At 34.4% G+C, this 22,334-nt stretch overlaps 1 protein-coding gene across 3 annotated transcripts in view; it reads left to right on the top strand.

Annotated features, from left to right (window-relative positions):
• Nucleotides 1-22,334, top strand: part of CADM2 (cell adhesion molecule 2) — a 1,075,448-nt gene that overhangs the window by 767,826 nt on the left and 285,288 nt on the right. The window lies entirely within an intron of this gene.

Below are 22,334 nucleotides of genomic sequence, written 5' to 3'. Positions count from 1 at the left end.
GCTCTGCAATCAGCAGGGAGGCTGCTTGTCCCTCTCCTTCTGTTCTTCCTATCTCTCTCTTTCTCTCTCTCAAATAAATAAATAAATAAATTTTAAACAAAAAACAGTAGAAAAGAAAGGGTGAAAAAGACATTTGTAGTAAATAAAGAGAAATTGATAAGTACTACAGGAAGTGAAGGAAACGTCAATGGTCGGGAGAAGATGAGGATCGTAGGATCAACTGAAAACCTTCTGTCTTCTGTAAAGTTCTAGTGTCCTATGACTGCAAAGGAAAAAGAAAAAGAAAAAGGAAAGGAAAGGAAGGGAAGGGATAAGAAGAGAAGAAAAGAGAAAAAGGAGAAAAGAATTAAATACATATGGTAGCAGCAGTGCAATAAGAAAATATAAACCAATGGTCCTATGGGACACATGCAGACTGTTACACTGTTTGAAGTAGAATGAAAACTTTGCAAATTTATGAAAACTTCGGACCTTGTTAGCTCATAAATATTTAAACATTATCTTGATGGGATCATCAAAATTGCTAGAATATAATTATTTTCTTGTTTGTTTTAATCATTCCACATTATGAGGAAAAGTTTTCTAACAGATTATGTGCTATTAGATGATATTCTATGGAAAGCATGACTAGTGTGGGTCTAATATAAGGAGGCATAACGATATACTTAAAAACTTTGATATAAATGAATTTCTTCCATAAGCTGTAATGGCATTTGAATAAAAGGAATATGGTTAATTGTGAACATTTTACTATAATATCAAGCATCTTTGCGACGTGTCTTCAAAAATTTATGTGCATGAAATTGCTTTATAAACTGGGAACTTTTTCTTTCTTTTATTTTCTGTTGAAGCATAACTCCATTAGTGGAAATGAAGATACTTTATGTAGGCTTTTTTTTTTTTTTCTCTATCAGACTCTTCAGGAACATTCCTTTTCTATACATCAAAGCCTTTCTCTTGTCACACTGCCCTTAATAGGTCTCGAAATTGTTAGCTTTCAAAATAAAAGCACTGAAAAGTTCATTTATATTCTTCTTATAATCAACTTTATCTCATTTCTGTCTAGACACCCATTAAAAAAAAAAAATAAGCATGTAGCATTGCCAAAAGAAACTGAAGCAGGCAAAGGAGCCTAAATTGTCCTTGGATCTCCTCTCTAGTCAATATACTTCTCTACCCAGTTTTTGATGGTATCTCTGTTTGTGCGGGAACTCTGACTGTATCTACCCCAGCTGAATGCTCACTTATCTGAGTCTAATAGAATCAAGGCTCTAGATTCAAACGGGATGGGGAAGACTAGGAGAACGATATCGTGTTAGTCATAGGGCATATGGCTCAGTTTTACTTGATATAAAAAGCATTCTCTGTCCAGTTTACTTACTCTTTCCACAACCGCCCTCATGCCCCATCCCATTTGGGTAGCTTTCCTTGGTGCTCTCATGGTACCCTGTACTACCTCTCTGAGAGTACTTATCCATCCTTTGTTGTCTTATATATGTCCCTGTATCTTCATAAACTAAGAAAATTTACTAGTCCCTAATATAGCGCCTGGTAATTCATAGTTATCTGATGTATGTCTTCTGAATAAATGGATGAAAGCAGCCCAAGATGTGCTATAAATATGAGACTAACAATAACAATAATGAAAATGATAATAGCTGATTCTTATTGAGCACTTACTAAGTGCAAATGCTTTTCTAAGTGCTTTTGCCCATTATCATATTTCATCTTATTACAACCCTAGAAGAAAGAGAATTATTATGGGTTTCATTGTCATGAAAATAATTTACATGATAGTTATTCTTCTGATATCTCCACTTTCCTGGTATAACCTATTTTTCCCTACTTATCTTCACATTATTAAAAGCGTTAATGAAGTGCAGATCAATTTTGTTATAAATTGCCAATCTATAAAGACAGTATTACCTGCTCTGAAACAGATACAACTTAGAATATATCTGTATCTTAGAACATTTTGTGGAACGTTACATAGATAAAATACTGGTAGGGAAGTCCATGCAGTAAGTTAAAAGATAGACATGATTTGTGTATTTACACTGTGTGACAATACACAAGGGAGAGAAGACATGTGTAGCAGCAAAAACACTATCACCAAACAAAATATTTTTATAGACAGGTGTTCAGGAATCCACTTGGAATTAAACTAAATGCAACATGATTCTACCATTCCTTTTTCTCAGGTTCAAGTACTAATATGTATTTCTACTTGAATCATTTTTGTTTGTTTGCTTAGGAGGATTTGGAAATACAGTGACATCAGTGTTTTGTTTTTTTTAATTATTGTTGCTATTGTCTGTTTTCTTTGCTTATGATATTAGTTCCTATTGTTTTAGTAATATGTAACTGTTCTGTTGGTTTAATAGTGATCAGGAATAAAGTGCAAACCTATTCCTGTAAAAGAATATAATTTTTTCCCATGCATTACTCTTGCCATTCTCCATTACATATGAAATCACCAGCACTATGAAAATTATACACTGAGAAGTTTGTTGAACTATCTGAAGACACTTTTTTTTCTTGCACTTCGATTGAATATCAAAAGATCAACCTTGATCATACATTTTCGTTTTGCTGAAAATATCTAGTAATTTTCTTCCGAACTCTACATCGTTTGGAAGGTGTTTTCCTCTTAAAGGGGTGTGCTTTGATGCCCAGGTTAGCATTTACTGAAATGTGAATGATTTCACTCTGCTACTCAATCTTCTGAGGTCATCCCCCAACCTTTCCAAGATTTCCTACTTATCCTTCGTTCTTGAATCTTGCATTGGTAAATGTGGGAACAAAGCTGATTGATTAGAGCTCCTAGGACTGAACACCCAAACACTCTTCCTCTTGATTTCTTGTCATGTTTGAAATAGTCTCTGATTCGCTAAAGGCCTCTTCCAGTTATGGCATCAGGTGCTACTGCAAATATATTTCATATTCAACATTTATGTTGTTAAATATACATATTAGGAATATGAAAATAGGATGAGAAAAGCATTTTCATTATGACTATTTCTAATGGTAAGAAGAACTAATTAGATTTTTTTTAGCTACACAGTTACATACCATAATAAACCCATTTTAATAAATGTATTTTAAGGGTGTAGCAACCTACTTTAAGGATGAAAATGACAGATAATGTGATATAAGATAATTAGAATTTTGAGCATGATGCCTGATGTTGCTCTGACAGTAAGAGAAAAAATTTGTTAGTTTCTTCACTAATTTACTAAGTTAGGCTCCTCCATGCTCTCTGTGTGTTAATCCACAGGGACACAAATAGAACTTCAAATGTGACACTATTTACCACATTTTATAATTTAATAAGCTTAGTAAAAACTCAATTCATGAAAAGTAAACACTCATAACTCTCTTCCTCAGAAGACTCATTACAAAATTAGATATAAATATTGGATTTGAAATTCAGAGAAGAGAAGAATTCGATATTAGCTAAAATAAGCTCAATGCATTTTTTTTTAAAGTAATTAACCTGGAATATTGAGAACAGAACTGAAAAAAATGCAGGTAAAAGTTGAAGATGGTAAAGCATGGGAAGTCAGTCAATGAAAGGGAAAATAAAAATCTGAGACAAGAAGGGGGTACTACTAGCAGTCTAAGAAGGATACCTAATCCTCGTCGTAACTTTAACCCTAACCACTATCCCCTACAGGCTTTAGCTGACATCCCGATACTAAAGCATGGACTGTGCAGGACTCAGACAGTTGTTCTGCTGGGAACAGCACTTAAAATATTCTTGTGCCTTTGGTTGCTGCCAGTAGAAATGCCACACACACACCCCCAAATGGACATGGTTACAAGCCCTTTACTAAAGATAGGGAATCAAAGGAAAGAAAATAAATAAACAAAAACTAACTTCTAACCTTGACCCTAACCCTAGCCCTAACCCTAACTTTTTTTTTTTTTCCCCTAAACCTAGCATTTAACCCTAATCCTAACCCTAGCCCTTATCCTAGTAATGAGTCTAAAATTCATTGAGAAAGTATGTTTGGGAGGAACAGAACCCATATCCCTGATTATAAAGTGGTTGTAAATTGAGCTACATTTTTTCAGTACAAAATATTTTTCATATGTTTTCACGATTTTGAAAAGTTAAAGTCTTAAAACTGTTCTTGGCATGGTTAAATGTCATCTTACAATATTTATTTATCAATTCAATATAGTATATTTTATACCATTATAATTAGTATATTTTATAAAATCCATTTATTGGGAATTGATATTTGATTTCTATTCTCACATTTCAGTGGAACTTTTATTCAAAGTACTCACATATATCTTTGACTTCAGAATCTTGCTGTAAGCGAAGCCACTTGAATCATTTAACATGATTTTCCCAGAGCACATCTTCACATCTATTTAAGTTGTTAGAGATATTATAGCACTTTTTGACTTGATTTTGGCTCTGGAAATTTTGATGCAAGCTTAAAGTGTCCATTTGCTATCCATAATCTACACAAGATAACTATTTAATGTATGTCTTAAAGTATCTTTTAAAAACTTGACAAACCTTGCAATAAGCAAAGCATATGCTTATGATTAAGTCCATGTTAAAGTCTGTTGGCTTTTATTATTGTGTTTGTAAAGAGTGTGTTAGTAACTTATGTAAGTGTTCGGAGCTAGCACTAAATGAGATCATTTGGTAAACGTGTAGAGCCTTTATAAGGACTTGTAGTATCTATGGTGACTTTCCTTAGAAATAATTTTTAGATGGAATCGATCAGTCAAGGTCCCAGAAATAGTCAACTTAAGATAATTCGAAGAGAATTTAACAAAGGAACTATTAACAAAGTGTGGTAGAGGGCTGGAAAATCACAAGGGACAGAGCACTCTCCCATGGTTGGTAACAGGGAAGTTATTACCAACCATCAGTCATAAGAAGAGATAATGATTTCTAAGATAAGAAAGAGAGAACAGAGTGGAGAGGTCCACCTTCAAGAGTGAGATATACCCAGCTTGACCTTATAGGAAGTGAGATTATAGTCTCTCTTCTTCCTTTCTTCCTCTGATCTTTTAAAAGGGTTCTGCACTTGTTTAAATTAATCAGAAGCTAGACCAAGAAAGCCCTTTGTGTAGATCAACCTTCTGAGGTAGAAACAGGAGGAGAAGGAAGAGTGTGGGAGGTAGATCTGGAGAGACAAATGAAAAATAGTCTGTACAGGGAAAACCTGAATCCCTCTTCTGTGTATATGAATGTGAGAGAGAGGGAGAGAGGCAGAAACAGAAAGGTAACAAATTAACTTGTTTGTTTGTTTGGTTGGTTGGTTGTTTTTTCCCCAAATCCATCAACATGCGAGGTTTGGATTCAAGCTATGTTAAAGGGCTAAACTTTCAAATTGTTATCCAGGAAGAGAGAAGGCAAAAATTCTCTGGGGAGAAGAATATCCATCCTAATGTCTCCTGTCTATTAAGCTACTCTGAGGAATTACTGCTATACCCTATATACTAATATCCAGAAGGTCCCACCTGTAGAAAGGGAAAGAGCCCTGTGTTTTTTATTCTGCAAGTAATTATACAAGTTTTATCACATAAATGTAGAGTTGAGGCAACAGAAATAATTTGCAGAGAGAATTTAATTATTCAGTCACTGAACGTGAATAATATTCTGGAAAACCCTGGACAACTAAGGTGGATAAGAAAAAAGGATACCTAAAGCAGAGAGGCTGAAAAACAAATCAACTTAAAATAATAGAAAGTAGACTTTCGGGGATCGCATATGGTGAATTCTTTCCTTGCTGGATAGGTACAAATAAAAGATGTGTGCAGAGATATTTTTGTCATGCAGCTGCAAAGGTAGGCAGATCTGCTTCCTATGATTGATGATATTGTTTTTGCCTTTTAATATGACAGAATTTCTTGAAAAAAAAACACAAAAACAAAACAACTGTGCTCCCAGGGATATTGGGAGCTATGCTGCACACAGCAGATGTGTGGTTTATATACAATAGCCAAACACATCAAATACTTTTCGAATGCCACAGCATTATTAGAAAAGCAGTAAGACAGTCCTGGCTTTGATGATGCAAGAAAGAGAGCACATTTTAAAGGGATGCTGGAGGACACAAAAGGAGGAAAGAGAAAGGTTGAGGGAATGCAAGACAATAATTATGAGAAAGTGATTTTGAGAAAGAGAAAAGAGGAAAAGTAGAAACACAAAGATAACTATAATTAGGAGAAATAGGAAACAAAAACAAAAACAACAGGATCCCTGAAATTCTGCATATAATTCTAATGAGACAGAGTTGCATTTTTCCTTACATAATGCCAACAGGTTAAAACACACACACTCAACATTCAGGGGCAATCTGTGTATTTATTAGTATAATGTCAAAAGTTCAGTCTTTTTTCCAGATTGTCTTCCCAAGTGTGGCTCTCTACGATTTTGGGAGAGGTAATCTGGCACTGACAAGTAGGAAAGGTAGGAACTAGAAGAGGTGAGTCCAGTATGTGATGAAGGCAGTGAAAATCAAGGTCCATGCATGGGTGCGTGAATATAGATCAGTGCTTTGTGAGTCTCTACCTCATGTGGAACTCACTGCACTCCGGTAAGGTTTGTTGAACAGTCTCTGACCTATGATACCTCTTAGACATATTGTTATGTTTTTCATATAGGTCATTATCCATATTAACCAAGTAGCCATCAGGCTGAACTTTGATAGATTTGTCAGTCTGAACACTTATTCCACTTGATCATTAAGTCATGTAAGTCAAGTTCCCCTGTTAAAGACAAAAAAAAAAAAAAAAAAGTCATGATACTTGTTGAAGGCAATAAAAGAGACTTTATTCAACTGTGGACAGAACAATAGGTGTAGAGACCACTGGAATGAAGTCTGTCACTGGGGGAGAGAGAATGGACTCACTCCAAATATGACACTGGCAAGTGGAAATTTAAAGCTAAGGAGTAGGGTGGATGGAAAATGATTAAAAGGAAGCATCAGAGGTAAGAAGGTCCTCTGGTTAAATCAGCTTAACAGGATTCTTATCAAAGGTAGGCCAGGATGGTCAGACATCACCTGGAGGGATGGTGCAGGAGGAGGAACCTGATTAGATATCAAGGTGTAATCAGATATGGAGGTTGGGGGGTTCTAATAAATCAGACTTAGCAAGATTCTTGCTAAAATTGGGCAATTCAGAGAACACTGGAGCCAAAAAGATTATAACCAAGCCTGATGGAGTTTGGTCAAGGGAAGAATTTTTGTCATCCCAAACAAGTTTTGTGAGAATGTAAACAAAAAAAACAAAACAACAACAAAAAACATTGCTGATGGCTGTCAATTTTTCTCAACAAAATGAACATTATGATCATCATGCGTTCTAAATGTTTTCAAAAAAAGAAACTAACAGCTTTTAACAAATGTTTTTAAAGCATCACAAGCATTAACATTTTTTTTTAATTGTATGCAATCTAAAAGGGATCTTGGCTTACAGAAGGATGAAATAGAAATACCCTTAGAAAATAAAATAAATGGGTTTAAATTAACATTAAATTATGAATGATCAAGAGTTAGATTCTTTTTAGTTACAAGTGACAGAAAATCACCTCTACTTGCCTAACCATAAATGGTGTTTTCATTACCAACTCTCTGACTCCAACTGGGTGTCCTACAATTTAATCCAATTCTGATGCTAATTTTCAGGAGTCAGCACAGACCCACAAGGTAGGGCTCAGTTTCCCAAGACTGTCACCACTTCAGATGTCTTCCAAAAGTCTCAAGGATCACCAAGTAACCCACATTTTGGCCTAGCTAACTATAAATATGGGAACTCCCAAGACCCCCTGCAGGTTAGAAAATTGGCTAGAATGCATCATAGAACTCAGGAAAGCTCTATACTATGATTCCAACCATATTATAATGAAGGTTACAATGCAAAAAACAGCCAAATGAAAGAGATCCATAAAAAGAAGTGTGGTGGGGGAGAGGGGCACAGAGCTCCCATGACATCTTCTGACATGACAATCTCCCTGCTCATTATGTATTCACACCAGGAGGCTCCTGAACATTGTTATTTGAAAGTTTTTACAGGGACTTTATGATTTAGGCATGATTGATTAGATCCTAGCCACATAAATGGACTTCGTATGATCCTCCTGTCTCCCCGCCAGGTTAGAGTACCAATTCTCTAATCACTGGACTATCCCCTTCCTTGGAACGATTTAAGGGCAGCATATTAAATGTGAAAACCACTTATGTGGCTGAAAGCAAAGAGTTGGTATGCTTTCGAATTATCCCAACAGAGATATTTGTATTATATTATTCATTTTTTAGTCTTTTCTTATTTTGAGCCAACTGAACACTATTGAATAGTTATCTGTGATGAAAAATGATGGCTGTTTGATTTTCAACTTCTTTAACTCTGATCTTGAGAACACTTGATAGAGTTATTTACAAAAGTTGAAAATGTAAGATACAGGAAGGTTTTATATAATTTAATCTCCTGTGCAGAATAATAGAATAGCATGGTTTTAATAAAAATATCATTTGAAATTTGGCACAGAGATGTGGACATTTCAGATAATTCACTGATCTCCATTTGGGTCGTCTGAGCTTGGAGAGGAAGATTATCTTAAGTAGAAATTACTGAATATTAGCTGTTTATGGCCTCATAAAATATTAATATTAAGTAAAGAAAAGTCTCTGCTAATAGAATTTTCCATGTGCTTGGACTTAAATACCTAAAAACAATTAGGAGAAGAAATTAGCATTTGTAATATGTTGAAAAGATTATAAGAAAAGGACTAAGGACTACAGACAAAAGTTTGGCTTGGAGATACATTATTTGCTCATCTTTTTATTTACTCATACATCCAAATATTTTTATTGAGCATAACTGCATAAAAGACCAGTTGTGTTACGTTCTTGGGTTATAGCAGTAGAGAAACATAGTGCACATATTTCAGGAGCTTATAGCTGTAAAGTCACAAAGACCTGTTGCTGGCTTCATGAAGCCTATAGTCTGGTCAGAGAGATAGAGAAGTAAATAGATCATTCAAAAAAAAGTGTGATGCATTTTATTCATAGCCACTAGGTATTATAGGAAAAGAAGTAGAGCATTTCTTCATAAACTGGAGTAAGGACTTGAATAGGAGGAGGGACAGAGACTGAGTTTCCAAACCTTAACAGAAGTTGAGCCAGATGAAGGAAGGGCTAAAGCACACACATGCATTGGGAAGGGCGGTGGTGTGACAGGTTCTGGGGACTTCAGTTTGTGTGACCTAAGTGTGTAATACATAGAATGGAGCAATAGGAAACAAGCCACAGGGTAAAGGATGATTCAGACATAAAGGAGGATTTTGAATTTAATCTTTAGGATCCATTAAAGAACATTTAATTAGTAAGTGACCTCTTCTAATTGATGTTTTAAAAGATTTTCTAAGTAGTAGTGTAGAGGATTGCTTTATCCTAGGCCAACTGAATTTAGTGACTAAGTGGAAGTTTTATAGATTTCACCAGGGTGTGGAAAGGATGTAAAGTAGCCCAGACCAACAGATGGAAAAGTGTAAAGTTGAGTTGCTTTATTTGTTTTTTAATTACTCCAGATATATCATGGGCTTGGCAGTGCTCACTTAAGAGACAAAGGGAGGTAGAAAAACAATAATGGGGAGATATATATATATATATATAAACTGAGAAGTGTTTTGTTGGTGGCGCAGAGTTCAGTAAATTAACACCAGGTTGGTACTGTCACATAATTTGCCGGTAGGAGCACCACAAGAGCAGCTTGTAAGAACAGATGAGCCAGGGCACAAATAAAGCAATGAACATAAATCAGAGAAACTTAATTTAGCATTGGACATTTAGATGGCGGTCAGTGAGCTGATCATTATTACCATACTGCCATGCACAGAGGAGACTCAAAAAATATTTGTTGTTGGTAATTACAAACTCAAAAAGAAACATGACCGCATTTTCCCCCCCATTTAGGCCATGTTTGTCCAGAAAACATTTAGATGTTCATCGCAATTAGCAAAAGATGCCTTTGGAAAAATATTTTGGTCCTTATCTGGACTTTAAGATACTTTTAAATATCATGTTTATCTTTCTAAAGCAGAGTCAATTTATTTACACGCTGTATTCTGTTTCCAGTAGAATGTCTCATCTGTGCATATTTTTGATGACTCAGTATTTAGTTTGGTTTTATATGAAACACAGGTTTAGGAATGTAATCCATTAAATTTAAAGGCAAATATTATTAAATATGACTGAGATTTTCAGTGTGGCAGTAATCTCACACAGGACTAATCCTTTGACTATTATATTGCTAATTTCACTTGAACTTGTCAATCTCACATTAATTCTTCCATTAATTCCGTTCCATTATTTGTGTGTGTGTGTGCACTAGAAGTCTCAGTGCTCTTGCTTACTATTGAAAAGCTTGCCCACATTTATTTGTAAAAAAGAGGGAAAAATTATAAATGAGTTTTATTTAAACATGGTCCTACACAACTGATAAATTATTGAACACTACACCTGAAAATAATGATGTACTATATGTAGGCTAATTGAATTTAAACAATTTTTAAAATGGTCCTTAACATGAGAAGAGGTGAAGTGAAGGTAGAGCAAAACCTAAGATAATTTATCCATGTATTTTATACTCAAACTTAATAGTGTTATTTTGGCAATAGGAAATAAAGACCACCATGACATATGTAGCTCAGGCTATAATTTAGGAGAAATTCTCCTTTACTCTTCAGACTTGGAGTTGAAATTCAAATAGAGGCTGATTTCATTTTTTAAAGTTTTTAAAAATAATTACCTCAACATACCAAAAATGCCTTTGTTATTGTTGATTTCCTTTTTGTTATTGTTAGGCTATTTTCCCTGAAAATAGAACACTGTCTGAATTCCTCTCCTAGAGTTGTTCATTTCTGCCTAATTCTTTCCTGTGTTGTCCCAATTTTCCCCATAAATGTTCATTTAAATCATTTAAACTTCAAGCAGGGAAAGAAATGCAACACAAAATTAAAATGCTTTCACTTAAAATGAAATGCAATATAACACAATACCACACAACACAATAGTTTATGCTGTTTTATAAGCAGTGATGATCACGCCCACCTGGGCATTTAAAAATACTGTTCTCTAAAATTTGTCCAGTCTCAATACCATCATTGTAGATGGCGACATCATTTCTTTTAAGAGTGGTCTGGAGGAAGGGATACCAGGAGAGGTTTATACTGTTTATTCATTAGTTGCTACTTAACACTTGGTGTTTTGTTTTCATTGACCGTGACTGAGATGGCCATACCTAGCTACAAGAGAATGTGTAAATACAGTCTGTATCCTGGAAGTCACATGCCCAGATAAAACTGGGGAAGGAAGAACAGATAGATACTGGGAGAGGATTAACAGACTCTACTACAATTAGTATGTTGGGGATATTAAGCTATGTTCTCTTCTATGTGATGTTTGCTAGTTTTTAAACAGCAGAATTGCGAACTTTTTTTTCCCCCATGCACTTTCCCCAAATTCGATTATAAATATTTTCTGAGAATGAAAGATTTATTTTGGTAAATAAATGCACCTAGTAAATGCATAGATTTAAAAAATAATACATAAGTTTATGAGAAAGAGACCACGGTACATCTTATTTTAATGTTTTACTGTTTGGTAAAATATTAGAAAGACCTTTTGTGGTCTCATTTTGAGTGTTTTAGTAATTTCATTTTAATGAAAGAAACTTCCATATATAATGTCAGACTTGGTAGAAATACAAAGTTTTCTGAACTCTCACTGCTCTGAAAGAAATGCTTTTCTAAAAATAAAATGTACATGTTGGGAAAATGTTCAAATCAATGTGCTAGTTGTTACGTTCAAAATTCCATTACTGTTAATGAGATTTGCAGCCGTAACTCGCACAAGTTACTCTGAAAATTTTCCCAGCTGTGTCCTTGAAAGATGGATACTTATTCTTTTCTTTTCTTTTTTTTTTTAAGAAAATCATTTTATCAGAGCAGTCGCTTCTCAATTCATTTGTGTGTTGATGGGATTTACTCTACACAAAATGTTGGGCTTCTATGTAAGGAAAAAACAAGGTATTTGTCCACTACATCTGTATGAGACACAAACAACTCACTGACATGAACTTTAGCACCTTCGCACAGTTCTGGTATAGAACTTCTGCATAATTCATTATAAAAGAACATGAAGCATTCAGAAGTCAGTGTTCATTCAGGGATACGCTGCAGTATTAGCAGCACAAGGAAATCTGCCTTTTCTATACATAATTTACATGAAACAGCTGATAGGTTTTATAATTCATAATAGGCTTTTTTTTGTTCTCTATATTTTATTCCCTATCTTTTTTTTAAATTTATTTTCAGTGTAACAGTATTCATTGTTTTTGCTATTTTGATTCCTTTAGAGTTGTTTCAAAATGTCTCAAAAACAACACATTAAGAGAAATTACACTAAAACCAATTTTCTGAGCTTTTTTTTTATTATTTTCTGTTTTGTATACATTTCTTTGAAAGATAAGTAGTAGTGATTAAATCTAGATTTCTAAATTGTTTAAAATGGGTAATATATTCACATGATTCAAAAAACAAAATTGTAAAAAGATATATACCCTTTAAAAATGGTTAACATGATTCTTATCTTATCATTCCTTACTTATACCACACAGACTTGCTTCTTCTTAAGAAATAGAAAATTGATTTATATCATGTACAAGTCTTGCTGGCAGTATTTTCTATTATTAGAGCTAATGCTTTGGGCCATTTCCTTTAGTTTAATCCTCCACAAGGCAGGAGAAGTATCAGGATCATCTGTAGAAATATTTGCAAAACATACCATGCCCCCCTCACCACCTCCCCAGAATGTACCTTAAGTCACAAGTTATTACCATTGATTGGACTTTCTTTGTTCTTCTGTTTAGGACATAGTGGTGACTTGAGTCATTTTTTTTCATTTTTTAACTTTAAAACACATTAATGTTTTCCATTTTAAAAAATAATGCAGTTCCCTCAAAGGAAAAAAATATATAATTATCCTTCATGTTCTGATAGGGAAACAACATAAGTAAGCACAATTAATCTCATGAATGAAAGTTGTTAATCCTATAAAATAAGAACTTGTAGAAGGACATTATATTAGTAACCACATAATGAGTTCAAAAGTATAAAAAAGAAAAAAATTGTCTCATTTTTGTCTATTTGGTAGATCATTGTGTTGTCCTCCATACAGATCAGGTTTCTATTATTTATCAATTCTGCTCTCAAGGAGCTTACATAATTAAATAGCTTTTTTGATGAACATCTAAATGTAAATCAATGAAAATGCATGTTAACCCATCTTTATAACCAGAGAAGAATCTGGGAATGGTTATTCATTAAATAAATGTTAGATAAAAGCAATGCAATAAGAATTATAGAGCTTTCTATGCAGATAGAAAGAATGGACAGTTTCCCCATTGTCTTGGGGGTAAGGTTCTCCAGGAAAACACTCAGACAGAGATTTATACTCGCAGGAAAGGGAACTGGTTGGAAGTCAAAGTTGCAATGCAGTCATAGCAAAGTTCTCAGCTGGCACCTCCAGGAGTATGAAGCTAGAACGGCTTTTAAAAGTTGTCCCTCCTGAGGTACCACGTTTTAGCAGTGGGAGTGTGACACGGTGAGTTAGCCTTCATTGACTGAAAACAATTTCAAAAGAATGGTTGTGTTCAGAGTCGCCAGACTGCTGAGAGATGAGAGCCTTAGGTCTGAAGTGTGTCATAGGCATGTTGCCCTTCAGTACCAGTTCTCCCTGATTTACTTTAAAATAGTGAGCTATGAATGGATAACTTGGGTGTTGAAGAGTTAGCAAGTGAAAAGGAGGAAGGTTTCTTGATTTGCTCTGGAAAGATTGTTCTAATAGCTAGGGCATCATTTAAAATAATGGGGGTGGGGCACCCCTGGGTTGTTCCCCTGGGTGGCTCTGTTGGTTAAACATCTGCCTTGGGCTCAGGTCATGATCCCAGTGTCCTAGGATGGAGCCCCACATCAGGGTCACGCAGTGGAGAGTCTGCTTCTCTCTCTACCCCTCCCCTCTGCTGTCCTTCTGCTGTTCTCTCTCTCTCTGTCAAATAAATAAATAAAGTCTTTTAAAAAATAAAATAAAGTAACACCAGCTGTCCTTTATACAATTCAGTGAAGCAGGGAATGAGGACCAGGTGGTGGCAGGTGATAAATTCTAGTGCAGTAGGAAACCCCGGTTGTTCAAGATTACAAGGTCTGTGACAAAGAAACCTGTAATGTTGCAGCCCCCCTCGAGACCCTTCACCATTTAGCACCAACCTGTCTTCTCCAGGTTACTTCTTTTGACATGACAAATTTTACAATTTTGGAATGTTTTCCACACTGCTCTTCCATCTCCCCTTTCTCCATTTCAAGTCCTCTGATCATTAAGCTCCTGCCCCCCCTTTCCTCCCAAGCCTACCCCAGTTCCCTCCTTCTTTCCTACATTTACCTGGTAATTCCCTTTCATGTTCCCCTTTTCTTCTCTCCCCTCCTCCCTTGGTTTTAACTTTCTCATTGATGTTTTCGTTCTTATTTTTACAATAAAAGCATAAATGTTACACATATCTGTACACCATATATATGTACATATGCATACTATGCATAATGTCTAAATGTAGACAATAATTACATAGTACATATACAACATACTCTATATATTCCATATAGTAAACTATTCTCTTATACGTTGGTGTTTACTTCTCTCCCACTTATCATGGCATCTTAGAAGATTTAAAGATATCAACACTTGGAGTTTTTCAATCATTTTAACTGAAGGTTAACATTTTACTATATGAAAAATCCAGCTTTTATGTACCAACATATATGATGATAGTTCTTTGCGTTGTTTCTAAGTTTTCATCACTATAACCAGGCTATAATACATATCATTGGACATTATTGACAGACATTTATTAGAGTTTCCTAACAAGAATCCGAGTTCCTTCAAGAAAGGAATACCTCTAATTCCCTATGATTTTAGCACAGAGCTGACCAGACACATGTTAGCACGTCTCCTTCCTTCCTGCTGGCAGATTGGTTCCAGAGAAGTGGCTTCTAATCCAGAAACAAGAGCTTCTGTCCTATATGGAAAAAGAGACTAGTAGGCAGGCAGCAATTCCAACTATGCTTATTTGATACTGTATACTAACTACTCATAATATAGGTTCTATCAACTGGGGTTGTGTTGCATTCTTCTTTATTCATGTGAGACTTACCCTGAGTCATTTCATTTAACTTCTCCATGTCCACTTCCTGATATATTCACACCACTAAAGTTGTTTGGAAATGTCATCTTCACCTGTACAAGGTAGCTTTATATTAATTTCCTCTCCGGTGGCTCTCTTGTAGAAGCACATGATTTATTGCCACATTGCCAATTTATTCTGAGTGAATCAACTGTGCCTTCTTAGGAGCATTTCTTACAGCAATTTAAGTAGTTCAGTGATATGGCCATCTCTCATTTTGACCACCGCACAACTCTTCCTTGTCAGCCCACTTTAAACACTGTCTTCCTCTAATCAATGGCCAATCTTCAGCTGCCAAAATGATCCTTACCTCCCATTGCTTTGACTGTGAATTTTTTCTTATTTCTTTCTTCCTAGAGCTTCATAATCTAGACATTGGGCTAGAGAATAGCAGCTTCTATCCCAAAGCTTTTCATCAAAGAGCTTTACATTTGTTTTCTCTGTTTGCACCTTTATCCTCTTCCCCCAGATTTCCTAGCCATCTTACCACATCCCTCTTTACAATCATCCTACCTGGCCTCCCTTTTTCTTTGATGAATTCCCTGACTTGGCTTGCAAGAACATTTTTGTGCTCTATTATATTTTTAATAGGCATTTTCTATGATTGTGTAATTTCTTAGATGAATAGAAGGAAATAAGAAAAAGAAGGAAAATGTCTTACCATTTAGTGATTATCTCCTATTATCATGTAAGTATGTTTCTTTCCTTCTTTCTGAATTATATTACAAAATTCAGCCCTGTCTGTATACCTATACCTATAAACCTCTACCTCTTTTTTTTTTTTTGCTAAATACTGTATTTTATTTTATTTTTAAAATTTTATTTATTTATTTTTTTATTTATTTGACAGAGAGAGAGACAGCAAGAGAGGGAACACAAGCAGGGGAGAGTGGGGGAGTGAGAAGCGGGCTTCCCGCTGAGCAGGGAGCCTGATGTGGAGCTGGATCCCAGGACCCTAGGGTCATGACCTGAGCCAAAGGCAGACGCTTAATGACTGAGCCACCCAGGTGCCCCTTTAATACTATATTTTAATACTATATAATACTATATTTTATGCATATTCCACACAAAATTCTTTGTGAACAGAAATTTTCCAGAAGTAAAAGTACATAGAGAGTCCACTCCATTCCAAAATATAATTAAAAATGAAATAAGTAAAATGACAAAAATTCAGATAATTTGTTGAAAAAGAATTACTGAGTATCGATGATAGATGGAGTCATTGAGAGATAGGAAGTTTAAATCTACAAATAAAAAAAGATCATGAATGAGCATTCTCTGTTTAAGAAACAAGGAGATAAAGAGTTTGGCAAGGAGCTGGTTTGGAGCTAAATAAGACCAAAAAGAAGTAATTTTACATATATAAAATTGAGACAGTCACTTCATGTTCAAAGTCAATTCTGTTATACCAGGAAGTATTTGTTGTTATAAAATCACACTTAAAATTAGCATTTGAAAAACTTAACAAGGTATGTTTTCCTATGTGACATGCTTATTCAGTTCCAAATTCTTCATTCATTGGGAGAAGTATCAATGCACCAAGAGTAGGGTCATTTCCAGAAAGGAATGTGAAAATGACAGTTGTTCTTCCTAAAGAATTTGCAAGCCCCTAAATAATTAATAATAATTTCTTACATTTGTATAACAAAAGTGTTATAAGATCACCTTCATATTAATTATCTCCTTTTATGCTCACAACAAAGCTGTGAAGCAGGTATTATAATTACTCTATTTATAAATGGATAAACCAAGGTCAGAGAAGTTAAATGATTTACTGCAGATGGTAGTGTTAGTAAAGGGTATGCAAACCAACATTCTGGTTCAATCTATTTTGTGTGGCATTGTTGTTATTTCTGGCTCTGTTTTTCTAATACTGTTAGAGAGGTGGGCTTTGGTAAGAATGACAGAGAATGTAGGGTTTATTTTTTTTAATAACACAGAGACTTTGACTTTAAATTCTTCATAGTCATTCCCTTCTTCATTGCTTATTATATGTCCCAGCATGTAGGAAATAATATGTTTTCTAAGCTTTCACACAGAAACAGCTTTAGTGGATATAAAACATCTTCTCTGACTTATAACTGTTATTCTGCTGTCCTCTGGCAATTACTCCTGAAAATAAGTCATAATCCTCCTATTTTTTTTGAGAATTACCTACTTGGACGCTGCTAGGATTTTAAAATATATTGTTGAAATATTCAACATGTCTAGCATCTGCCTAATTGAGAGTTCATTAATGTTGTCTATGAGATGGTAAGGACATTCAATCTTCATATAAAGTGCACATCTTATTTCAAGATTTATTTTTAATCAGCACAGTCCCAATTATGCTTCATTCTCCCTCAAATGTTCCTGAGGTTGAGTTTCAACCCCTTCCAGCAGATCTATCATCTTTTTTTCCCACTGTTTTAAATCAGTTGTCATATTATCTCTGCATCGTTGGAGCTTTCCTCTAATTTCTTTATTTTACTTTCAGTATCAAGGTACTCTCGATTATCTCCATGTCAGATTTTAGTTCTTCAGTTGCTTTTTAAAATTTCTTTCTTCCATCTTGCATTTCTTTCTTATTTTATACATTTGCCTTTCATTGTATTTTTTAAATTTTTCATATTATCCTATTCTTTCCACTGATCATGCTTCTCCTGTCTCACTGAGGCTGTCTTCTTTGAGTCTGATTGACTATATTACTAAGAATGTGTCAACTATAAGAAGAATTACTATGCATGGCAAGGCCCCACCTATGTTTTTGTTTTGTTCACTCATTGATAAATGAGAAAATTGTATCCAATATTTGTGCTTCCCACAGAGTACTAAGATTGCTTTTGATTCCATTTTCTTTCAGCATAAATATTGGATGAATACTCCTTATATTCCAAATAAGAGCATAAAAGATGTGCATAGTTTCTGAATAAACTCATGATTATCTAGCCAGCATGTAACTACTCTAGACCTAGTAGGTCAAGAGGTAATTTTCCTCAGTTCTTTTCACATTTGACCTGATACTTTGAACAAAGGAAGTACATAACAATGTAAATATTCACATGGGCAATTCCTGAATTAGTTGTGTCAAATTTGCTTTAAAATGTTGGCATTTCTTTCCTGATTCTGCAAACAACTGCCAATTCCCCATATAACCAGTTGTGTAATATACCTAGAGCATATAAGTTGTCAGTATGGTAAACATACAAGTTATTGTCCAAAAAATGGAAAATCTGAGTGATAACCATGCCAGGGTACCGGCATGTACTAGAATTATCCTAGGCAACTGGGAAGTAAGGTTACCCAAGTTCTAGTGTGTTCAGATGGATATAGAAGATGAGGTACTAATCCAAAAATAAGGTAGCTGGAGTTCTGCTAGTGTTTTGCTTTTTGAAATGGAAGCCACCATGTAATAAAAGGATGGGTATTAAGCTTTGGAAGTAGCACAAACCTTTCATTTTTGGATCAAAGAACAGATTCTTGTAGAAAAATTTCAATTCTGTCATTCTGGCAATTTTGCTCTTATAATTGGGTAAGAGAGGAAACCAATAATTGATCATCTCAGTTCAGTTCTCTTGGCCTTGTAGTTTATAGGTATTTTTCTGAAATGCTTGTGATATATTGATAAGTCTCACTGTCTACTTTGTCATGAATTTTCTTTTGTGTGTGTGTCTCTATAATTATTTTACTGAGTTTTGGGGGAAAGTAAGTTGGATATGCTAGCAAGATTTCACATGACTTTGTATTTCATTCAATCAATTAATATGTGCCCTTAATCATGTGTTAATATCTACTCCGCATTCCTTCTTTAGGTATTACATTTAATACATATGTGTCGATTTTTTTTCCATCATCTTTGCATAGATTATCAACTCCTACAGAATATGGAACAACAAATGAGTTTAATATTTACATTGAATATCTATAATGTGTCATATGCTTTAACTTGCTTGAAATATATCTAATACTATGCCAACGAGTAAGTGTCAAATATTTTACTGCTAGTAAAAAGTATGTATTATAAATTGAAAAATTTCTAATTATCATATTTAGTTCTGTTAATAACCATCTTAAAGCTTAATCTAGTGATTTAAATATATTTTCTGACTTACCTTGGTATCCACTTAACTCCTTAATGTCTGACTGTTAATACTGAACATGAGCCAATGGGGCACTGCTCCTTATGTACAAATAAACTGGATATATATCACTAAGACGGAAGGTATTTAGTGAAAGATAAAGTCTACTTAAGCAAAACAGGCTTCAAAATGTAAAATCGTGTCTGCATGCTAGTAATCTAGCTCTGTTTAATATACTTCGTTGTATACTATATGCAGCTATGCCTATTTTTGTTGATACGAAGCAATAAAAGTTGCAGAGTAGCCACAATAGTAGTGCAAATTTAATCCATGCAATTTTGTCTCTAAATTTCTTGTGGCTCTCTTATTCTAGTGCTTTATTCATTGTGATCTCTTATTCTATTGCTTCCTGTCTCCTCTTCTGTGCAGCTGTCAGTTCCATCCAGGAGAGTGGTGTCCCTCCAACTGTGACCTTGTAGCACTTCCATGTCCCTGAAAACTATGTGTCGCTTTACAGAAACAGTTTGAATTTCTCAAAATTTCACAGGAACAGAAAGCCTCTGGCCAAATTTTGAAAATAGTTAGAGGAAGAGAGTCCCATGTGCCTTTCTCTCTTCATCCCTATTACCTCCAGAAATTTCACCAAAAATAAAGCATTGGGGATGTTGATAGAAGATCTATACTGTTTGATAAGTAATCGAAACAGATGGTACTTTTAGCATACTAAACTAATGTACATTATCTAGTCTTTCACATCTGGTTCCTTTAACAGTTCCTTTAACACAAGAAGTAAATTCTAGCATTTGTTGATTTTGTTGCTTTTATTATAATTTATGACTGCCCAGACGATCATGTGTCTTCTTGTTTTCAATTCTTCTTTATTATAGCTTCTATGATAATTTATCAACTAAATCTCATGTTTAATCCTTGGCCATAAGCTAGCTCATTAACAAGTGTTTTTCAGGTAATATGGGTAATTATTTAAAATATACCTTACCACTGAGGTAGATAAATCCCTTCAATTTGTCATTTAAACCATTAAAACATCATTATTGAGAACTGGAACATGGGATGAGAGTTTTTTAAGTATCTCGCCAATATACTACATTACCTGGTTTCATTCAGGGTCATAAGAGAATAATTGTATCTGTAGCTTGCATTTTTTTTCTTTTCTTTTTTTTTCCAACTGGGAACAAACACTATGTAGCAAAAGTTGTCAGCTAAGTTCATAAACATTTATAATAATAATCACTATTAAAATCTAATATGCATATTATAAATTATAACTTTATTCCTAGGTTGGAAATTACTTCTGAAGGTCCACATGCCACTGATAAATACATATATAGATATCTCCTTTGTTGCATACATATATATCTTTTCTTGCATATATATAGAGAGAGAGGAGGGAGAAAGAGAGGTTTGTATATATCTAATAAAAATAAAAATATATATTTATAAATATAATTATTTACATATATGTGGATATATATCACTCAGAGTTCAATGAGAAGAAAAGAGAAAAAAGTGAAAAAAGAAAAAATGTAAAATTTCTGTTTGGTATTTTGCTGCTAGAGTATATGTTGATAGGTCAATTAAACATATGAGTTGAAATATATATATATTCAAATATATGTGTAATATTCCTGTGTATATATGTATATAAATATATGTACATTTATATATTTTTTCTTTTTCAGATAATCCTATATCATAAAATTAGTTATCCTATAAAAGTTATATAAAAATACTTCATTAGAGAAATGCTATCTTTTCCAGGCTTAATTTGTTCCTCTATTTATTTTATATACTAATTTGATATTTCACATGTTAACAAGAACTGCCACTTTATTTCATTTTAATAAATAACAGTGCTTGGTTTTGTCCTATTGTTTCCTGTAAGTAAAAAATGCAGTATTTTGTGACATCTACATTGCAATGCTCTGACTTCAATGAAAAAGAAAGAAGAAAAAAAATAACTAACTTTGTTTGGTATTTGGCTGCTAGAACATAAAATATTGATGGCTCAATTAAAAATATGAGTTCAAATGAAATGTACTTGCTCATTGCAAATTTATATGCAGTTCATTAAAAAAAAAAACAGCTATTCTGCAGTATCTTTCAATGGGATGTTGTAGAAACAGGATAGTTGACTAGGAAGCAGGAAACTCGGTTTCTTGGCCAACCCTACCAGTAACAAATTGTGCCATGGTGGCAGTTACCTCACCTCTGGAGGCCTTGGTGTTCTCATTTGGAACATGACAAAGTAAAATTGCACAATCTTTAATGTCACTTCTAGGGGAAAACCCAGTGCTATGTGCTTATTTGGGAAGGATGCTAGAATTTTAAGTAACTTCACACTGTTGTATGAACCAGTAAAAATGAAACACCACTAACAACATATCCAAATGTAATTATTTTATATGGTAGTAGGGTGAACTATAAAAACCGATTGCCATTCTAGAAATATGTGGAAGTCCTACCCAGTTAAAAAATGGCAAGGGGATGACATATAATGGGAAAAATAAAGACATTGAACTGTAGTCTCTGGAGAACCCTTCTAATTCTTCATTTTCCACTAAATGTGGTCATTTTCTTCTTGTTGATGCCCTCATTCAAGGCCTACAAATGATTTTCCCCTCTTCTAAATCCAGACATGTTTTTCCACACACTTCGATAATTTGCTTCACAGCAAGGGCAGTCGTACAATGCTTTTGCATTTGTGTTTAACAATGCAGTGATGTACTGCTTAGACTTTGTGGTCTGGGCTAAATGTCATCCACAGTGTGTCCCATGATAGATGTCAGATATGTGCTCCTCTATGGGTCTCTAACCCCTTTTTCACAGGGAATAAGATAACCCTCTTATTTTTATGAATCAGAAAACAATAATTCTTCTGCAAAGGTGTGTGAGCCCTGGAAGTGAGCACTTTATCAATCTAAATTAGAACAGGAGCATTTTGTTCAGTGAAGTGTAGGCTACAGTTCATTGATTCAGTAACATTAAGTA

This window comes from Mustela erminea, chromosome 1, assembly GCF_009829155.1.
Source record: "Mustela erminea isolate mMusErm1 chromosome 1, mMusErm1.Pri, whole genome shotgun sequence".
NCBI classification, from domain to species: domain Eukaryota; kingdom Metazoa; phylum Chordata; class Mammalia; order Carnivora; family Mustelidae; genus Mustela; species Mustela erminea.
Note: the sequence above shows the minus strand (reverse complement) of the source record. Positions and strands in the feature narration are given on the sequence as shown.